General features: G+C 34.8%; 1 protein-coding gene across 15 annotated transcripts in view; it reads right to left on the bottom strand.

The window, feature by feature from the left end:
- Nucleotides 1-23,097, bottom strand: part of MBD5 (methyl-CpG binding domain protein 5) — a 524,034-nt gene that overhangs the window by 231,511 nt on the left and 269,426 nt on the right. Inside the window, exon 3 of one of the 15 annotated variants that reach the window (XM_077153725.1) lies at nucleotides 3,248-3,435. The exons of the other annotated variants lie outside the window; for them this stretch is intronic. The gene's annotated coding sequence lies outside the window, so the exon portion shown is untranslated. The remainder of the gene's footprint in view (nucleotides 1-3,247; nucleotides 3,436-23,097) is intronic. 15 annotated transcript variants of the gene reach the window in all.

Below are 23,097 nucleotides of genomic sequence, written 5' to 3'. Positions count from 1 at the left end.
TAAACATTGGTGAGCAAATGTCCGTTTGTGTCCTTGCCCTCATGTCCTTTGAGTAGAGACTGCATATAGATGGGTCCTGTTTTTTAATCCATTCTGTCAGTCTATCTTTTGATTGGGGAGTTTAACCCATTAATATTTAGTGTTATTACTGCATGGATAGTACTTTCTTCTACTATTTTGCCTTCTGGATTTTATATGTCATATCTAATTTTCCTTCTTTTTACCTTTACTCATGGTCTTCCTTTCTACTCTCTTCCTCACACCTCTCTCTTTTGTCTTTTCGTATCTGTCTCTAGTGCTCCCTTTAGTATTTCCTGCAGAGCTGGTCTCTTGGCCACAAATTCTCTCAGTGATTTTTTGTCTGAAAATGTTTTAATTTCTCTCTCCTCATTTTTGAAGGACAATTTTGCTGGATATAGAATTCTTGGTTGGCAGTTTTTCTCTTTTAATAATCTAAATATTTCATCCCACTGTCTCCTTGCCTACATGGTTTCTGCTGAGAAATCTACGCATAGTCTTATTGGGCTTCCCTTGTATGTGATGGATTGCTTTTCTCTTGCTGCTTTCAAGATTCTCTCTTTCTCATTGACCTCTAACATTCTGATTAGTAAATGTCTTGGAGCACGTCTATTTGGATCTATCCTCTTTGGGGTATGCTGCACTTCTTGGATCTATACTTTTGAGTCTTTCATAAGAGTTGGGAAATTTTCAGTGATAATTTCCTCCATTAGTTTTTCTCCTCCTTTTCCCTTCTCATCTCCTTCTGGGACACCCACAACACGTATATTCATGTGCTTCATATTGTCCTTCAATTCCCTGAGTCCCTGCTCATATTTTCCCATTTTTCCCCTATATTTTCTTTTTCTTGTCGGATTTCAGATGTTCCATCCTCCAGTTCACTAATCCTATGCTCTACCTCTTGAAATCTACCATTGTAGGTTTCCATTGTTTTTTCATCTCCTCTACTGTGCCTTTCATTCCCAGAAGTTCTGTGATTTGTTTTTTCAGACTTTCTATTTCTTATTTTTGCTCATTCCTTGCCTTCTTTATATCCTCCCTCAATTCATTGATTTGGTTTTTGATGAGGTTTTCCATGTCTGTTCGTACATTCTGAATTAATTGTTTCAGCTCTTGTATCTCATTTGAACTATTGGTTTGTTCCTTTGACTGGGCCATATCTTCAATTTTCCTGGTGTGATTTTTTATTTTTTGCTGGTGTCTAGGCATTTAATTACCTTAATTAGTTTATTCTGGAGATTGCTTTCACTTCTTTTACCTAGGGTTTTCTTGCTGGATGAATTTGTTGTCTATCTGTTCTTTGACATTCAGTTCAGCTTTATCTGGACCTCTAGCTTAGGTTTCGTTTAACAGAGGAGAATTTTTCAGTTCTTGTTTTCTTATTTCTTGCCCTGCTTGTATGGTGCATTTTTCCCTCCACACTTAGAAGGGTCTACTTAGGTATTATAGACCCCAGTCAGATTTTCCCAGACTAAACTGGCCTCTTATCAGGAGGAAACAGTCACCTGCATTGGTTTTCCCTGAGGGTGAGACCCAGCTGGTTGAAAGACTTTCCTGTGAAGTCTCTGGACTCTGTTTTTCTTATCCTGCCCAGTATGTGGCACTCGTCTGCCTGCAGGTCCCACCAGCATAAGATGATGTGGTACCTTTAACTTTGGCAGTCTCTCCCTGTTGGGGGCATTGTAGAGACACAGAAGAGGTTGTAGGCTGGCTTTAATGACTTCAAATTACCAAGCCCTGTGTCTGAATTCCTTGAGAGAGGGATTTCCCCTGAGTTGGGCTACACCCCTCCGCTGGGGAAGTCACAGGCTCCAGAGAAGTCTTCAAACGAGTTTGTTTCTGCTTATGCCTGTGGCAGTTACAGCCTGAGAAGACCTGCGACTGTTTCCAAGGGCAGTCAAGCCTTAGTAGAAACACAGCCACAAAACCTCTGTTTCCTTTTTTTTTTTTCTTTTTCCGTCAGCCCTGCCCCCTTGCTACCGGGGCAAAAATGAGTGACCTCTGCTTTGACCAGGTTCACCTGAGCTGGGGGCCTATTTTTAGTAGTCAGAATTTGTTAATTAATTCCACAATTGGCTTTTGGTTGGGCTCAGTCCCTGCTGCTGGTAAAGTTCCTTTCCTTTCCCCTCTGGGAAGCAGCCTGTGGGGGAGGGGCACCAGCCGCCACGGCTTGGGGAACTCATGGCTCTGGGGGGGCTCACAGCTGGTCCAGTTGGTGCAGACTTGGGTATGCTGTGTGTCTGGTCAATAATGTGGCCCCAGGAGCTGTTCTGTATTGTTTCTGTTTATTTAGTAGTTGTTCTGGAGGATGTACTAAAATGCGCACATTGTTAAGCCACCATCTTGGCCCGGATGTCTCTTGATTGATTCTTGAAGAGTTTCCCCTGCCCTGGTATTCTTCATTTAGACTCCTTAGCATGCTACCCATAGTTATTTTATATTTCTGCTCTGATAAATTCCAAAATTTCTGCCGTATCTTTCTGATTTTGTTGCTTGCTTTGTCTCTTCAGATTGTTTTTTAAATAGTTTTTCAGCATATTTTTGTAATTTTTTGTTGTTGTTGAAAGCCAGACATGATATTGAGTAAGAGGAATTAAGATAGTATGAGAGTTTATGCTTATTTGGCCATGAGTAATGCTGTGTATACTGTTTACTTTAGATGACTGAGGCTTGGATAGTCTCTAGTTCTTTGTTTTTGTCTCTCTTATTACCTTTGGGTTTCCCTAGAAAATTCTTCTTAGAGTCTGAGCCTTGTAGTTCTTTCAGTTGTATTCCTTTGTTATTATATAGGAGCACTGTTGATAATGATAAGGTACATTCTATTATCCTATGATTATGGCTCAGTCTTTTAGTGGCCTATGCTTAGGCTGTGCCCTTCATAAATGCTGTTCAGACATTTTCTTTTTTCCCCTCTTAAGTGAGACAGGAAAGTTACAGGGGGCTGGAGTTGGTTATCTTCCTTTCCCCAGGTCAGACAAGGCTTGATAAAGTAGTTTCCCTTGAGGACTGGCCTTTTTAACAAAGAGAACAGAAGGAAGAAAAGACAATAAAGCACAAGGAAATTTCCCTCTTGCAGCGACAATCTGGTCCAGTTTGTGGAGATAAAACTCATGAAAATGTGTTTTTAAAGTAAAAATCCTTAGGACTAGGACCCTCAGCGTTTTTAACTCTCAAGCTTGTCCTCTTTGAACTTCCAGCAGTTTGTCAATTAAAGTTTAAGGGTTCTTACCAGCACCGGCCCCAGAACAGGCTACTACTCCCAGGAAGCTGTGATTCCCTGTATCTGTCTCTCCCTTCAGTTTCTGAGACAGTGGCTTGTGCTCTGTGACCTCAATTCTCAAAGGCTACAAGAAGAGTTGTTCTTCAGTTTCTTCACTCTTTTCTTGTTATGAAGATGGGAGTTGCAACTTTCAAGCTCTTTACATGTCAGAGGAGAAATCGGAAGTTATATAATTACTTTTCAATATACATTTAAATAATCATTTGGTCTCAAAATCAAAGACTGAATACAGGATATTTTAAAAATTTATTGTAGTCAAATCATTTTTCCCCATTTAATTCAAAGTAAATTAATCTGTAGGTCATTTACTATTAAATACAAAAAAAAGATTTAAATGTCTTTATCATGTGTACTTAACACTGTTAGTCTATATTTAATAAGGTTTATTATGCAATTTTTAACGATATAACTTCCTAAAATTTTGGTAACACAAAAGCAATAACATCATTTTTGAAATTCTTAAGGTCTCCCTGTTACAAAACATTGAGAAAATGGCTAAAAAATAGAAAAAAAATTGAGCGTAAGAAAAAGACTTACAATGACTGCCAATAAGGATGGATATTATTTTTTTATTTATGGTTATAAAGAGGAAGAAAAGGTCTAGTAAATGTTTACCAAGAAGAAAGGATAAATTGAACATTCTGTTCTACAGAGGAACAAATTCTTCTTTCCTCCTGTAGGTATTATCCTAATCTCTCTTCCAAAAGCTTTGGAGGCCAGATGTGTTTCTGACTTAACAATGTTTTTAAGAGTTTTGACAGGTAAGTTTAAATTCATCACAACTATCAAACAAACATACAAAAACAAAAAAACACACAAGCTTTTAAAGTACAGAAAATATACCAAACACTGAACTATACTACCATAATTACAGATTTCTTATCTCTGAAGATTAACACCTGATTAAAAATGAATGGATCCCTGTCAACTGACAAGTGGATAAATAGAATATGCTGTATCCATACAATGAATATTTGGCCATAATAAGGAATGAAGTTCTGAATCAGGCTACAACATGGATGAACCTTGAAAACATTATGCTAAATGAAAGAAATCTGACACAAAAGGCCACATATTTTATGAATCTATTTACATGAACTGTCCAGAATAGATAAATACAAGGAGACAGAAAATAGATTAGTGGTTGCCAAAGGTAGGGGTGGGGACAGGGAGTGACTGCTAATGGGCATAAGTTTCTTTTTGTGATGGTAAAAATGTTCTGGATTTAATGATGTTTCATGTACAACATTGTGAATATAACAAAAACCACTGAATTGTACCCTTTGAAATGGTGAACTTTATGGTGTATGAATTATATCTCAATAATGCAGCTATTAATTTTTTGTAAAAGAATTAATCTATATTTTAAAAGAAAATGGTCAATATTTAAAATAAGCAGGCATGAGGAATTACAGTAGGATAAATATTTCTATTGTGACTGGGAATAACTACATCTATCTTTGTAGGATACATCTAGAAGAACATAGCGAGTTCTTCAAATATTTCACATTTAAAAATCTAAACACAGAATATATTTAATTACTATAGATAAATAAACATAAGAAAAGAATAAATTAATAAGATAAACCTGTGCTAGACTGTCTAATGTCCTTACTTTGAAGACAGAACAAAATTTAAAAATTCACTCAAATATGAAAAGGAGTCATTAAGAGCTAATGTTGTGATTTTTTTCTTTGAACCCAAAGTTCAAATTATTTTTATTCAAAATTATGTTATGAAATGTTTATAAATGAATCTAAAGCCACTGTAACAGGATTACTGTGAACAGCCATGGCTTTTGGAAACTGGAGAAAATACAAAGTTCAAGATTCACCAGAAGAATAAAGAAACTAAAATCTGTCTAACACTGACTAATTTTAAGTTTTAAAACATGTAAAAGTAGAGGAAAAAGAAACAAGGTAAAAAAAAAAAGCGACAGCAAAGTCCATCACAATCTATATTGACTTCATTTGGTTCTCAGACTGATGTTCTAGGAGGCTTGAGCTGAATATATTACTTGCTAGAATTCCTAACTGGCTTATTCAGGAATGCAGATCTGCTGAATGACTCCTTCCACTGGCAGATCACAGCTAGTCTGCCATGGGTAAAGAGAGAAATTTACTTTAGCAGATTGGGAAAGTTTATATTGAATTTATAACTACATAATCTTGTATATATGTGTATGTGTGAACATGTATGAAAGAGAACTGTCTAAAGAGAGAATATTTTAGAACATGAATGTAACACAGATACCACTGAAAATTTAGAAGGATAAAAAACATGTAGGAGAAACCACATTTTCATATTCACAGAAAAAAATCATAACAGGATTAAATTCTTACCATATTACCAATGTTCATATAGCCTTACAAATTAGCTTTTATAACTTATCTGCTTTCTTCATACTTAACAATATAAGAGAACGGAGTAGGCCTTGATTTAAAAATATAATAATATGATTACTAGATTCTAGTGTATGAACATAAACCAAATCTAAGTAGCTTCCAGTTTTTACCTCAATATATGGCAAATCACAACAATTTAAAAATATCTATTCTGTCTTTTTAAGATCATAATAGTATTGGTTTTGTTTGATAATATAAAAATACTATAAAATATAATTGGATCTAAGTAATTTAGCAAAATGTAATCTAGATAATCATTTTATAAAACCTACTATTCCTTGAATAGTGTGAAATCATGGGGTATGCTTGAAGTATTAAAACAAAAATTCAGTAGTCTTTCATAAATGGCACACCCCTAACACTGGAGGAAGAAAGAGATGATAGGTAGGATATAAATATCTAGAAGATAACATAACAGCAGCAACCAATTTGTATGAAAATCACTCTGGAGGCCTTATTTTAGAATGACAGAAATTTGGTTAATGCTTGCAGCTGGAAAAAATTAGTTATAGTTTTCTTTTCTTTTTGAAATGAAAATCACATTAAAAGCTATTAAATAACATGCAAATTTAAAAAGCAAAGAAAAATTAATGCCTTGCATTAAGAGGGAATAGTGTTTATTTTATATTTGTACTGCTCAGTAATGCATGAAACTAAAATGTCAAACAATACAGAATATATACAATAAAACAGTCATGTGTGGCCAACTCACCTATATGACTACTATTGTGTCGATATAATCAGTTTCAGAAGGCAACAAAAAATTATGTATTCATGGTAAAAACAAATGAAAATTTACAGTATTTTATGCCAATTTACTAAAAAGATAAGTAACAATAAGGGTTAAAAACCACAATTGGATTAGGAAAATATATTAAATATAAGGGTGTTTAATAATCCTTTGTAGAAACACAATGAGACACAATTAAATTTTAATTTACTTTAAATAAGTTCTTTTTACTCTAATTTACAGAACACAGGCACTTGGTAATAAAAAACTTAATAATTCATGGGAATATTTTCTTTGCTACTAAAAGTTTGATTTTAGAGTTTCTATGAAAAATGATTATAAAGAAAACTATCTTGGGAAACGAAGACATTGTAATAGTCAAGTGGTGTTTACAAGCAACCTTGGGGGAAAAAAAGTAGATACCTAAAAATATAAAAGAATGTAGCAAAATCACAAAACTGTTTCCAGTCACACATTTCATCTAGAAGAAATAACCATCCCCATAATAATATTAAGCTTATTAGCTATTTGGTGAAGCAAAAATACAGTATATTGTGTTTAACTTATATCTTTCAGCTCACATGATACAACTATTTAAAATTAACTGATTAATCGCCTGGTTCTGGGAAGATGGCAGAATAGGATAGGTCCAGTTCACCCCTACTCCAAAGAACAGCTAGAGAAGTGACAGAAAAACAACTGGGGCAGTGATTCCAGGGTGTAAGTGACCTGGGAGGTTTTTTTGCACCACATAGGGAGGCAATTGTTGAAAAAGCAGAAGAATTGAGACACAGAGAACCAGAGAACATACAGCTAGTGCAAACAGCCTAATGCGGCCCTTTCCAAATGGAGGCCAGTAGCCTGCAGGAGAGCAATGACTGGGTAACAGGGACAGGGAAGTAAGCCAAGCTGTACTCCTTGAATGCACTACCCTCACAGGACAACTGATTTCAAACACACAAAGGAGCAGATGACAAAGAAGATGGAAAATTTGAATTGGATCTCAGGGAAATGATGGACAAAACAAAGTGAACAAATAAAAGCATCACTGGTGTCCTAGAAGGAGAAGAGAAGATTAAAGGGCTAGGAGGATTAGTGGAGGATATAATGGGGGAAAACTTCCCAACCTTTATAAAGGACATAAATATGCAAACTAAAGAAGCTCAATGAACTCCAAATAGAATAAATCCAAATAGGCCTTTTCCAAAACACATACTAATCAGTCTGTCAAATGTTGAAAAGAAGCAGAAAACCCTGAAAGCGGCAAGAGAAAAACAATCTACTACGTACAAGGGAAACCACATAAGACTGAGTTCAGACTATTCAACTGGCACTATGGGGGTGAGAAGGTAGTGGTGTGATATATTTAAGATCCTGAAAGAGAAAGACTTTCAGCCAAGAATTCTGTACCCAGCCAAACTGTCCTTTAAAGCTGAGAGAGAGGTTAAAATTTTCACAAACAAAGGCTGAGAGGATATGTCAACAAGAGACTGGCACTACAAAAAGTACTAAATGGAGATCTGTGGCTGTAAGAGACAGGAGCGGGAGGGCACATATTTGAAGAGTACCAATAAGGGTAATTCAAAGGATAAAAAAGAGAAAGAGGGAAATGATATAGATCTGACAAATAAAATCCAAAGGATAAGATGGTGGATTAAAAAAATGCCTTCCCAGTAATAACCTTGAAAATTAATGGACTAAACTTATTAATTAAAAGATACAGACTGGCAGAATGGATTAAGAAATATAATCCAGCTATATGCTTCTTACAAGACACTCATCGTAGACACAAGGATACAAACAGATTGAAAGTGAAAGGATGGAAAAAGATGCTCCATGCAAGCTGTAACCAAAAGAAAGCAGGAGCAGCTATACTAATATCAGACAAAATAGACTTTAAATGTAAAGACATCATAAGAGACAAAGAAGGACACAATTATTAATAAAAGGGATAATTCACCAAGAAGAAATAACAATCATAAATGTTTATGCTCCCAAATCAAGGCGCTCCAAAGTACATGAGACAGACACTGGCAAAACTGAAGGGAGTGATAGATGTTTTAACAATAATGGTAGGAGACTTCAATACAACACTCTTCTCTACAGATAGAACAACCAGACAGAGGATTAACAAAGAAACAAAGAACTTAATTTCATAAATGAATTAGACCTAGTAGAATATAAAGGTCTTTATACCCCAAAATACCAGCATATACATTCTCTGGTGTTTGTGGAACATTCTCCAGGATAGATCATATGCTGGGCACAATACAGGTCTTCAAAATTTAAAAATACTAAAATTATTCAAAGCACTTCTTTGATCACAATGGAGTGAAGCTGGAGATCAATACCCACCAAAGAATGAGAATTTTCACAAATATACGGAGATCAGATAACATACTCTTAAACAACCAGTGGATCAAAGAAGAAATTGCTAGAACTCAGTAGCTATTTGGAGACGAATAAACATGAGAATACAACATATCAGAACTTATGGCATATGGCAAAGGTTGTGCTGAGAGGGAAATTTATTGTCCTAAATGCCTATATTAAAAAAGAAGAAACAGCAAAAATCGAGGACTTAACTGTTCACCTCAAGGAACTTGAGAAAGAACAGCAAATCAACCCCAAAACAAAAAGAAGAAGAGAAATAACAAAGATTAAAGCAGAGTTAAATGAATGGAAGAACAAAAGAACAACAGAAAGAATCAATAAAACCAAAAGTTGGTTCTTTGAGAAAATCATTAAAATTGATGGGCCACTTACCATACAGCGTACAGGGGACCTAAAGATACACAGAAACTTGAGATGGGTGATCAGTTAGCTATTGAGGCTGAACTTAATTGTAAAGGATAGACAGAAGTGAAGGTGGTTCACTAGTGGGGCTCTAAGTAATATCACCATATTGAAGGTGAACATGATTGAAAGATTCCATAGACTCAGGTGTTCCACCAATTAACACTTCAAATATAAATAAGTTCCTGCATGAACTACTGCAAAGGTATGAATCTTGTGCAAAGAGTATATCATTTCAGGGTACAGGGGTAAACTGCTGTTGCATTTTTCTGCTATGGGCTATGTTAAAAGGAAAACATCAACAGTACTGCAGCAATACCAGAGGTACTTAATGGGGGGAGGTACAAGAGTCAGGCAGAGTTTGTATTTTTTATTTGGTGAGAGTGTGTTTGTTATCTTTCTCTTGGGAACAATGAAATTATCTAAAATTGAGAATGCTGATGGACTGCTGACTTTGGACATTATGCATGAAGCCCAGTAGATAGAGGTGGCTGAAAGATGCACTGATTGGGAAGTAGATTAGTGAATGATGGTGTAGACATATGATTGAACATTGTGCTGCTACAAAAAGGAATGAAGTTGTGAGGCATGCAACGATGTGAATGAACCTATGGGACATTTGGTGATACAAAATTAGCTGGAAACAAAAGAATAAATATTGTATGATCTCATTTAGAAAATACTTATAAGAAAACTGGGGCCTAGACTATAAGCTCTTTAGCAGCCACATTTAGCCTGGAGTGGTAATTATTATTTCTGAATTTTGAAAGGCTGTTTTGTGTATGTATAACTTGGTATTTAGAGATTAAGAATGAAGCTGAGCTCTCGTCTGCCATGCTGGAGACCCGGGTTCGATTGCTGGTGCCTGCCCATGCCAAAAAAAAAAGAATGAAGCTGATCAGGTTGGGATTAAGGTAATTCAGGATACAGGGGCAAGGAAGACATTGTCTGTATTTCAGAACTTCACCTACTCTTTGAGACCAAAGGAAGAAAAGTTTATTTTGTCTAGAACCTAAGTTTCCTGTAGCATATAATCTAACTCAGCCTGTCTGGATAGATCATTTAAAAATCTAAACACAGGGAGCCCAGAATAAGAATGAGAGCCTTTAATTATGTATAGCTTAATGTCATGCATGGATACATCCTAGAGTATAATAAGCAGATAATCAAAAAGTATCGGCAAAGTCCCTTGAAGGATAGAAGAAAAAAATATGGAGCTATTAAACTTTACCACTGGGGAAAACTTGGATACTGCGCCAACATTAGGGACACCCAAATGAATAGGCCAAGCCTTTGGTCTTGAGGCTTGCTCTTGTAAAGCTTACGTATGTAACAGAGAAGCTTCTTCCATCTATAGGTATGCTTAAGAGTCATGTCCGGAGGACCTCTTTAGTTGCTCAGATGTGGTCTCTTTCCCTCTAAGCCCAACTCTGTTAGTGAAAGCACTGTCCTCCCCACTATATGGGTCATGACATCCATGGATGAAGGACTCCCTGGTGGCAGGGGAGATGACTCTAGGAATGAGCATGGCACTGGCACTGTGGGATCAACAATGCCATCCTGACCAAAAGTGGGAAAAGAAGTGTAACAAATAAGGTGTCTGTGGCTGAGAAAGTTCAAATAGAGTCAAGAGGTTACTCTGGAGGTCAGTCTTACACAAGCTTCAGACATTGCTACCTATCATGCCAAACCCCAACCAAAACTATTCCTTCCAATCCTAAAGAATGCCTAGGGCATTACACAAGATTCTACAAAGGTTCTATGCAGTAGGGTAACTTTCCAGAAACTACAAACTCCAGATGGGTCCTGGACCAGATAAGTCCTGAAATGCAGAGGGGCCAGACTCTCCAGAACATCCACTAGTTCCAACCCCCTATTCCAGAGTATCAACAGCCCCTTCCAACATGAAGAAGTTAGAATAGGCAAGGCCCAAATACCCATAAAGAGTGGGAGAAAGATCAAAGATGATGGTGGAGTTTAGAGAAGGTAGGTTTAACAAATGAGTATGAGTGCTGAATCATTATATTGATATTTCTTTAAGTCTCCAGTACCTTAGAGGAACTAGAAGTTAAAACCTAAAACTGTGGAATTGTAACCCATACCAAACTCTGATATCTGTTCTACAACTAATTGTTGCAATGTGCTTTGAAATTTATTGTTTTTGTATATATTGCACAAAAAAGAAAAGAGAGAAGGAGAACTATAATGGAGAAGATAGGATTTAAGAAATGACTATGACTGCTGAATCATTATACTGATATTTCTTTTGGTCTCCAGTGTCTTGGCGCAGCTAGAAGAAAAAATGAAAAATTGTGGAACTGTAAACCACACCAAAATTTAAAATATTCTATATCTACTTGTTAAAATGTACTTGGAAATTTACTGTTTTGCATATGTTGTAATTCACAATAAAAATGTTAAAAAATTAACTGATTAATCAATTAAAGAGGAATAATGAGGAAAATTTTTATAGAAATTAATTCTCAATTATAAGATATTTTCAAGTACTATTCATAAGAACTAAAGTGTAAGTGGATATTGAAAAGTAAAAACAAACAGATTTGTAGAATCAACAAGGACACTAGACCAATCAAGGTTTGTATTTTCACCTAACATCATTCTTCTCTGCTTGTATGCTGGTTCCTTAAAGACTTTCCAATTCTCCAGATCCTCCTGTCTTAGACTTATCCCAAGCCCGAACTTTCCCAAAATATGCATCCTACTGACTCCAGCTCACGGTTATCTTCCCCTCCTCTGGACTCTTGGTTAAAAGAATACAACTCAGAAATCATAAGATAAAGCAAAAAGCAAATAGAGTTTTCTCTGTTACAGAGATATATCAATTAATTCATGCTCACGGTAAATTGAAGGAGGAAAGAAGGGTATAAAGCGAAAATAAAAAGTCGACTTCTCTCTACAGATAAATACCATCAATAATTTCTTGCATGCCTCATTCTAGAAATTTTATGCACCTGTCTTAGATCTGTTTAGGGACAAATACATTTTGAAATTCATTACTTTTCAGACTGTATAAAGGTAATCCCATGCATTCACTGCTTACTGTTAAACAACAGTGAATGGAATCTAAGTAACATCTCACAATCAAACACACTAATCTTCCTGTAGTGAATAATCACCCTTCAGTATAAAATATATATTGGTTTCATATATTCATAAATCGCTTTTAAATTCATGATAAACTCAAGTAGGCCCTTAATGCTTCCAGGTCAGTTAGGTTTTGCCAACAAATGAATTTGGGGGAAAAGACACTTTTGGAAACAGAGCCATTTAACTTCAGAATGCAACTATAGCTCCACACTAACTTTACCCATGGCACACAATCTCCTACTAGATATGTATAATGATAAAGTGCTACCTTTTATAAATTCAGGTTTCACTGTGAATGAAACACAATCTTGTTCTCAGCGACAGTATTCAATGAGTTCAGTGACTGAAATCTTTAGAGAACACTATATATTTGTCTCTCACTAAACAGAGGTAGTAATTTAGCACCCATTAGTAAAAATCACATTTCTGAGTTGTTTTTGGCTTTGAGTGCATTTTGTACAAGCAGATCTTATAGAGAATTCAGATAATGGGTCATGTAAAGACACATCTTCAACTAACGTCTCCAAAATAATTTCTTGCAGTACTTCCCGATGCATCCCACAATTCCACTTTGCTTCTGACTATAGCTCACTGATTATACACATCCTTGACATGTTTGATACATCCTTTGGCATTTCTCTTTTCTTTTCATATTGTTTTTTTGTTTTTCATGTTTTCTTTTTAAATTTATTCATTAGATGTTCAATGTGGCTTATAATCCATAATTCTTCTAATACTTCATATGTATTTGCTTGATGGTTTCTTTAAGTTCTTACACACTAAGGTTTTTAAGCATTTTAAGTAAAAAAATGCTCAGAAACACATGCAGTTCATATAAGAATTTTATATACTATGTTAAGTTAAAATAAAATAACATGTTTAATGTTAGACTATATAAAATCTAAGCTTAACTTTTAAAAGATTAAGTCAGCCATCACTTAGAAGTGCATTCGTATCTTAAAAGCATTCACTTACCTGTCACCTCAGTTTCATAAATGAGACCAACTTCATATTTGACACTGTTAATATCGAGAAGATTACAGAAATCTTTTGCTCAGGATCACTGGATGCTTACACATTTACCATCTGTTTAAATGAAAACTAGCTAAACCTTTGGACAACATACATATGTTTTGTACAAATATATACAAATTTATAGTATTTACATACATATATATATACACACCTCCTTATAAAATTATTCAAATGGGAACATTCTATCTATAGTGTTCTGGAACTTAGTTTTTAATTTGACAAGGGCCTCTGTCCATAATATTACATAGATCTACTGCTTTAGACATGATGAGGTCTATACCATTCAACTGCAGAAGCAGAGAAAAATCTATGAACATGCTGACTGGTATCACTTTTAATTTAAATTCATGAAGAACTCAAGTTATTCCTTAATGCTCTCTGACAATCATATTACATTTCCCTTGTCCATTCAATCTTCTGTTTTCCTAGATGATGATTCCACACCTTCTCCCTTGAGTTCTCTCTCTCACACTGTCAGGAATCCAGTTGGCTTAACTTTAAAATAGATCCAAACTCCAAAATTACTTCTCACCACTTTCTCTAATATTTCTCTGGTATAAGTAACTATTCTCTCTAAATTATCTCCTAGTTTCTGCCATGCTTCCCCTATCAGCCTCTTTGTAAATTATCTCCTAGTTTCTGCCATGCTTCCCCCATCAGCCTCTTTGTAATATAGAAGAAGTGTGAGCCTTTTAAAATTTAAGTCAGATTCTATCATTTCTTCACTATAACAAACTCCAATGGCCATCATTATCTTTCTTACCTCATCTTCCACTGTTATCCCACTTAAGTTGTGCAAGCCACCATGGTCTCTTACTCTTTTCTTTAAAACATCTGGCATGCTTCTGATTATACACACTGATTATACACATCCTTGACATGTAAATTGAAACAAACCCTATGGAGGGTAATTTGTCAATATCTATAAAAATTGCTAAAATATCTCTTCCAATTACCAAGTTATTAAGTTATTATTTCTTGGAATTTATCCTACAGACACTCTTCTCTCAAGGTCTTTGCACTGGTTGTTTTCTCTACCTGGAACATCATTTCTCCAAATATCTACGTGATTAACTCCCTCACTTTCTTTGTCTTTTCTTAAATTCCACTTTTTAGACAATCCTATTTAATATTACAGCACATCCTCCCAATCCCACAGACACTAACAACCCAACACACCCTGTTTATCTTTTCCCCCATAACACATACTATCTTCTGACACACTGCATCATTTACTTACATATTATGATCATTTTTTAATGTCTGAGAACATAAGCATCATAGAAGTTCAGATCTTTGTCGGTTTTGTTCACTGGTCCCAAGCACCTAGAACAGTGCCTGGTACAAAGCAGGCCCTTAATAAATACTTGAGAAAGAAAATTTATTCATTTACTTGGAAGAGTTAATGCTTTCCTTAGTTCAAAAATTTAAAAAAGTTTAAAATGTTACATAGTAAAATTTCTCTTCCACTTCTGTTCTCCATCTACCTATTCCCTATCCCTTCCCCATGAGATGATGTCCTCATCATTATTATTTCTTTGTGTATATTTGCAATAACTTTTTGCATAAGCAATTATAAATGAACATTCTTTTCTCTACTGTCTCTAAACCAAAAACATACTGCTTTAAACCTGTAATGCAGTTCTGTATTTTAAAATGGTAATTTTAATTAAAACATTTTAACGGTAATTTTAATTTAAAAATTAATAGGTGAAAATCTTCCCATATTAGAAATAAATATTAGAAATAACAAATTAGAATTTGTTCTTTTACAAATGCTACGTAGTATTCTACTCTGGGCATACCATAGTTTAGTCAATTTGTCCCCTACAGATGGTTATTTAGGTTTTGCCAACCTTTGCTTTTAATGAATTCCCAAAAATAACTTGTACAAAACTTGCTTCATCTGGGAGTATGTCTGTAGGATAAATTCCAAAAAGTAATAACTTAATAACTTGGTAATTGGAAGAGATATTTTAGTAATTTTTATAGATACTGACAAATTACCCTCCAAAGGGTTTGTGACAACTTACATTCCCACCAGCAATGTAAGAGAAGTCCCATTTCTCTTCAGTCTCACCAAAAGCATTATATCAAATTTTGGAATATTTGGGAATTTTGATAGGTGAAAAATAGTATTTTATTGTGTGTGACTTAAATCTACTTTTCGTTTGAGGTTGAAATTTTCATACGCTTAAGAGCCATTTGTATTTCTTTTTCTGTAAACAGTCTGTTCATATCTTTGGCCCATTTCATTCCAACATTATTGGACTTTATCTTACAATTTTTAATTTTTATACAGTTATACTTAAGGAAATTTAGCCCCTTTCTGCAACATGAATTGCAAATATTTCTTTTCAGCATTTGTAGTTTGTCTTCCCATTTGCTTACACTTTAGGTAATTAAGTTTATTAATAATTTTCCTTTATGACTTCTAGACTTTGTTTGGAAGGTTTTTTCCTACTCTGTAGTTAAATAATAAAAATCCTCCATTTTGAGTACCTTTATTACTTTATTTTTTACATTAAAATTTTATGGTCCATTTAGAATATATCTTGGTATATGGTTTGAGGTATGGATCCAACTCTTCTTTCTAGGTAGCTAATCAATTGTCCCTATACCATGTACAGACAAGCCCATGTTTTCCACTGATATGAGATGCCACCATTACCATTTACTATTTTCCCAGGGTCTATTTATGGAGTTCATAATCTTGTTCATTCTGTCAATTCATGCACCAACTCAGCCTTTTTCAATCAGGGTTCTGTGAAAGAATTAAAAGTTATGGAAAAAAATGTGTAATATTTTTCTACCCAATTATCCATACGGTGGTACTTTCCCAATTCTCCCAAGGATGATGCATAGCTGGTAGTATTATAAGCGCATAGTAAGAAAGTTATTCCATTACATAACTGTAGTGGGCTGGATAATGGTCATTCAATGATATCAGGTCTTCATCCCTGAAAAAGTTACTTTTATAAGAAAAGAGGGTTTTTCCTGATATGATTACATTAAGGATTTTGGGATGGGGAGAGCAACCTGGATTATCTGAGCAGGACTTAAATTTATTCACAGGTATCCTTATATGAGTGAGGCAGATTATACATAGAGGCAGATAATACTAGATAATCTGTATATAGATTATCTCTGTGTATAATCTACATACTTATATAATAAATATAGCTTTTATATATATTTAACTTGTATATAAAAGTTATCTATTTGAACATGATCTGGTGCGACATCTTGCTGAATTCTCTTATTTAGTAGTTATTTAGTAGTTACTCAGGTGAATTTATTTTGGGAGGTGGTTTTAGGTATATAACAAATTATCTGTACCCAGAGGTCTTAACTTCACCTTTCTGAGTTTTTTACAGTAGTTTCTCTATATGTAGCTTTTTCCTAGTAATTATGTCTATAGTTATACTAAGCAATATTTTACTTAAAAATTAACTTATACAACTTTGTTCTTTATTTCTATTTTTAATATCCATTAGTTCACTCCTATAAGCAATTAAAAAATTAGCATGTTCTCTATTACTCTTTCTTTCCTTCATATTTTAGTTAATATTTTCTTGGTATTAAGAAATAGAAGAGGAAATGACACACAAAAAAGGAAGAGGCAATGTGGCTATGGAGGCAAAAATTGAAATGATGCAGCCATAAACCAAAGAATGATTACAGGTATCAGAAGTTGGAAGAGACAAGGAATGAATTCTCCCCTAGAGCCTTTGGAGGAATTTTGGCCTAGTGATACTGATTTTGGATTTCTTACCTTTGGACCTGTGAGAAAACACATTTGTTTCATTAAACACCCAGTTTGGTGGTAATCTCTTTTAGCAGTTATAGGAAACTGTAATATATATACAATATGTCTTAGGGCACTAGGCCTAATTGAAATTTATTTTGGTATATATATATATATAAAAGTTATCTATTTGAACATGATCTGGTACGACATCTTACTGAATTCTCTTATTTACTAGTTATTCAGTTGAATTTATTTTGGGTGGTGTTTTTAGGTATATAAAATTATCTGCACCCAGAGGTCTTAACTTCACCTTTCTGAGTTTTTTTTTACTTTTAATATCTTTCTCTTAGCACAGTCCTACAATGTTAAACGACAATTGATAGTGAGCATCTTTGTGATGTTCCTGGCTTTTGTGCAAATGCATTACTTTTTAAAAAGCAGTAAGTGAGTAGTGAGTAGAGCCACTAGATTTATTTGACAAACAGAATTGGTCTATTCTGTTGACATTTTAACTTATTTTCAAAAAGAAAATATTTTACCTTTAATTCTCCTATTTTTCTTAGTTGCTCTAAATGTAGCTTTGTCCTGGTAATTACGTCTATAACCATACTAAGCAACGTTTTATTTAAAAATTAACTTACATAACTTACGTAACTCTGTTCTTTATTTCTATTTTTGATATCCATTATTTCACTTCTATAAGCAATTATAATATTAGCATGTCTTCTATTACTCTTTCTTCCCTTCATATTTTAGCTAATATTTTCTTGGTATTGTTAAATTATGCTTATATTTTAATATTTGCCAGTTTAAACTGACATTAAAGTTGAAGAAATTAGCAAACTTACGAGTGCAAAAATTGGGAGAAAAAAACAGAAAGTGGAGTATGATTTCCATAATTAGGAAATATAATGTTCACATTTTGCTCTTTAACTTGTATTCTCAAATTTTACAGTTAAAACCTTTCAGTGCTCACTGACAGACCGTCTGTGGTAATATTCTCAGTTATTTCTGATTTGCCATAGTTCGTTTTCTAGGAATTTTCTTAAGGGCACACTTGAACACTATTGAGATTGAGACTGTCTGTAGCCTTTTTACTTAATGACACTTTGACTGAATATAATATATGGAACTCTTTTCTACAAGATTCTGTAGATGTTACTCCACAGTCAACTGGCACTGAGTATCAGTGTGGATGAATCAGACAAGCTTCTTATCTTGATCAATCTTGCTACATGTTTAAAGTTCAGTAATTTTACTAGGACACGTCTCAGTAATGACTGTTCTAGGTCAATTTTCCCTGGTCCACAGTATGTCCTTTCAATATATAGATCCAAATTGTCTTCTATTTTTATAAGATAGTTATTGAATTCAACCTTTAAAAATGTATTCTTTTCTGTTATGTTTGGTTTTGTTCTTTAGTCTCTTTGTCCCTCTTCCTCTCCCACACTGCCCAGCCCTTCCTTTTTTTCCTGCACTCCCTCTCTTTTTTCCTGCAGAAACCTATACACTCTATTTTCAGCAAAATTATAATTCAGCTATACTCTTCAAACCCCAAAATTGGGGAAAAGTAGCTGAGATATTGTAGGAACCACAACAGAATAAGTGAAGAGGAGCAGTACTTGAGAAATCATCAGTGGTAAAGGGCCTAGCAGTGCAGATTCTAGAAAATGACAGCAAAATTATATGCCCTGAAGGCATAGAACACAGTTGCTACAGCCTTGTCTATAATAAAAGGGAAGCAAACTGAGGTGAGCTGAAATGCTAACAGAAGTGGGCCAGACTCAGAGAACCAGAGGAGATAAGATACCAAAGAACACAGTATTTTTATAGGAAGCACTGTTTGTGGCAGGCAGAAGACTGTAAACACCCCACTGTGAAGACTAGAAAAATCAGGACACTACTCTGGACCCTCCATCACCTACTGCTCCTCCACCTCAGGCCCGCGCCAACCCCCCCGCCCCACCTTCTGAGACTAGTCAGGAAGAAAATTACATTCAGTTAGGAATGATAAAAAGGAACCAACAAAGCATTAAATACAAAGATATTCCAAGAAAACACACTAACAGGCAGCAAACACAATCAGAAGAATGTTACCATAAAGTGCAAAGGAAAGGCTGAAAGTTGAATATTTTCACATGCTTATTAGCCATTTGTATTGCTCCTCTAATATATTACATGTTCAGGTCTTTTTCCTTTTTTTTTCACCTGGGCAGGCACTGGGAATCGAACCTGGGTCTCCGGCATGGCAGGCGAGAATTCTGCCACTGAGCCACCGTCGCACAGCCCAATGTTCAGGTCTTTCATAAAAATGGATTGCATTTTTTTTATTGCTGTTTAAATATAAGTTTTATTGAGGGATAATCTACATACTATAAAGTCCTTCTACTTAAAGTTTGGAATTCATTGGTTGGTAGTGTATTCAGAGTCAGGCAACTGTCACCACAATCAATTTTAGAACATTTCATCACCCCAAAAGCAGTTACTCCCCAGCTCCTGGCAACAACTAATCTACTGTCTCTAAAGATTTATCTAATCTGTACAATATATATGGAATCACACAATATGCAGACTTTTGTGTGTGGCATATTTCACTCAGCACAATGTTTTCAAGGCTCATCCATGTTGTAGCATGTGTCAGAACTTCCTCTTCATGGCTGAATAATGTTCTGTGTATGGATAGACTAAATTTCATTTATTCATTCATCAACTGATGGACATTAGGTTGTATCTACTTTTGACTATTATGAATAATGTTGCTAGGATATTTGTGTAGTAGTTTTTGTGTGGACATAATTTTCAACTCTTGGGTAGATTCCTCATGGTGGAATTCTTGGGTCACATGGTTCAATCTGTTGACCATCACCTGCTTTTTTTTATTACAGATATTGTGGAGCTACAGAATAATCTTGCATAAAATACAGGATTCCCATAGTTCATCCTAGTATTAACACCTTGCACTGGTGTGTTACATTTGTTACAACTGATGAAAGAACATCTTTATAATTCTATTATTAACCATAGCCCACAGTTTAACTTAGCCCAGGGTTCACTTTTGTGTAATTCCATTCAATGGATTTTTTTTTTTGCTTTGTTAAGCTATTCATTTATTTATTTTAAAAATATTTTTATGGCGAAATTTTCACATACATACATTCCATACATTGCGCACAATCAGTGGCTCACAATATCATCACATAGTTGTGTATTCAACATCACGATCATTTTTTAGAACATTTGCATTACTTCAGAAAAAGAAATAAAATGAGACTTGGGTTTGACTCCCAGATCATGCACTTCCAATCAAATAAACAAAAATTCAACAAATGGTACTGTAATAATGGGGTACTCACACTGAAAAATAATGAAATTTGACCCCACCATATAGCATACGAAACAAACAAAAACTCAAAACATAGCATGTACCTTACCCCTAGTAACTCTTATTGACTACCAGTATTTCCATTTACTTAATTTATTTTTGCCCTTTACCTCCACTATTATTTAATTATTTTCTATCCATATTTTCTTACTCACCTGTCCATACCCTGGGTAAAAGGATCATCAGACAATAGGTTTTCACAATCACATAGTCACATTGTAATCATTGTAACTTTATACTACCATCTTCAATAATCAAGGCTACTGGAATATAGCTCAACAGTTTCAGGTATTTCCCTATACCCATCCCACTATAGTATAAACAGAAAAAGGGATAACCTCCAGGATAACCTCTTGACTCTGTCTGAAATCTCTCAGCCACTGAAACTTTATCTTGTCTTATTTCTCTCTTTCCCCTTTTGGTCAAGAAGCCTTTCTCAGTCCCTTGATGCCGAGTCCCAGCTCTCCTAGGATTTCTGTCTCACATTGCCAGTGAGATTTACCCACCACCTTCCCCTGGGGAGTCATGCCCTTTATAGGAGAGAGGGTAGTGAGTTCACCTGCCAAGTTGGCTTAGAGAGAGTGGCCACATCTGAGCAACAAAAGAGGTTCTCTGGGGGGTAACCATTAGGCCTAATTTTAAGTATGCTTAGCCTATCCTTTGCAGGAATAAGTTTCATAGGGGCAAACCCCAAGATCAAGGGCTTGGCCTATTGATTTGGTTGTCTCCATTGCTTGCAAGAACATCAGAAATTCTCCAAATTGGGAAGTTAAATATTTACTCCTTTCTCCTCACTCCCCCAAGGGGACTTTGCAAATATTTCTTTATTCACTGCCCAAATTACTCTAGGATGTATCAAGGCATCACACTAACCTGAACAAACCAACAAAATCTCATGCCCTATTCAAGATTCCATGTACTTATGGTGTTCAACTAAACTGACCATACAAGTTAAATTAGGAAATGCACTATCCAAAATAAAAATTTTGCACCCAACAAACATCTCTCCCTTTTTTCTCACATGGAAATTGAAGTTTTAAAATAACTTCCATGAATTACAAAAAAAAAATTTGAATTTATTACCAGATACATAACCTAATATTTCCCCTTTTAACCACAGATACATATATTTTTAGTACTGTTAATTATGTTCACAATGTTGTGCTACTATCACCAGAGTCCATTACTAAAGCATTTCTATCATTCCAAATAGGAGCTCTGTACACTTTGAGCCTAACTCCCTATCCCCACCTGGTCCCCTGGTAACCTATATTCTAGATTATGACTCTATGAGCTTGCTTATTCTAATTATTTCATATCAGTTTCCATTTGGAATTGTTAGAACTCTTTGCAAATTAAAAAAAAAAATCAGCACAGGGTGGGCCATGGTGGCTCAGCAGGCAGAGTTCTTACCTGCCATGCTGGAGACCTGGGTTTGCTTTCCGGTGCCTGCTCATGTAAAAATTTAAAAAATCAGCACATTCTTTATCATATCTACTAAATACTAAGTCTTAGGTTTTCAGGTACCTTTTACTTTAATTGTGGATTTCCCCTAATAAGTTAAAAAAATTTTCTAGTAAAAAATTATTAGTCCTTTATTTTATGACTTCTAAAGAGCTGCTTTTGAAATAAGACACTAATGTAGTTAGTACTTTAAAATAAGTAGTTATCTTAAAAGATCAGATATATATTACAAAGATGTTCTAAAATTCACAAATCACATTAATTGTATGCTAAGAAAACCCACCAACAGCTTCTTGTTATGGTTAAAACAAAAGCTCAATTCGTTAATATGATCTGTTAAGGCCCTTACATGGCTGGATCCTGCTTCCTTTTAGTCTCCTTTCAAATCACTCTTTTCCTCACTTAAAGAATACACTAGATTTCTTATACCTCAAACTCTCAAGTTCTTGCTGACCTAAAAGTCTTTTCATTTGCTATTCCATTTTGCTGTCTGGGACACTCTTTCCCAGACATGGCTTACTACTTCCTTCATTCAGGAGATTTCTGCTTATTATCAATTCCTCAGAGAAGTCTTTCCTAGCACCCTAACTAAAGTAGCACTTCTCTACTCCCCCGCCACTCTTTATATCCTTACGATAATGTATCTTTCTTTTTAGAACACATCACTTTTTGAAATTACTTCACCTAATTATTCACTTGTTAACTGTTTCTCTCCTGCAATAGATAGGAAGCTCCTTAAGGGCCACCTTCACTGTTTATTCCGGCTCCTAGAACAATCCCCCGCAAATACTGCTGTACAAAAGAATTTTTTAAATGAATGAATTAATAAAATGAATTAATATTTCAAATGCTTAATTTTTAAAGAAATGTTTTAAAATTGCTTTAAAAAAATGGTCTCCATTAGCAACAAAGGGAGTATACTAAGGCAAACTATATCAGAATGGCTTCTTAAGAAGTCCATTCTTTTTAAGCTTTCCTTCATGATATGTTAAATAGTCTTAGAACTCAATGGTATATACATAACACATCATTTTTTTCAGTGGTGAAACCAGATTAAATTTCTGTTTGAGAACAATTTAAGCTTCATTTACATTTGCTTTAAATGTTACATTCTTTATAAAACAGACT

This window comes from Tamandua tetradactyla, chromosome 3 (assembly GCF_023851605.1).
Source record: "Tamandua tetradactyla isolate mTamTet1 chromosome 3, mTamTet1.pri, whole genome shotgun sequence".
NCBI classification, from domain to species: Eukaryota; Metazoa; Chordata; class Mammalia; order Pilosa; family Myrmecophagidae; genus Tamandua; species Tamandua tetradactyla.
Note: the sequence above shows the minus strand (reverse complement) of the source record. Positions and strands in the feature narration are given on the sequence as shown.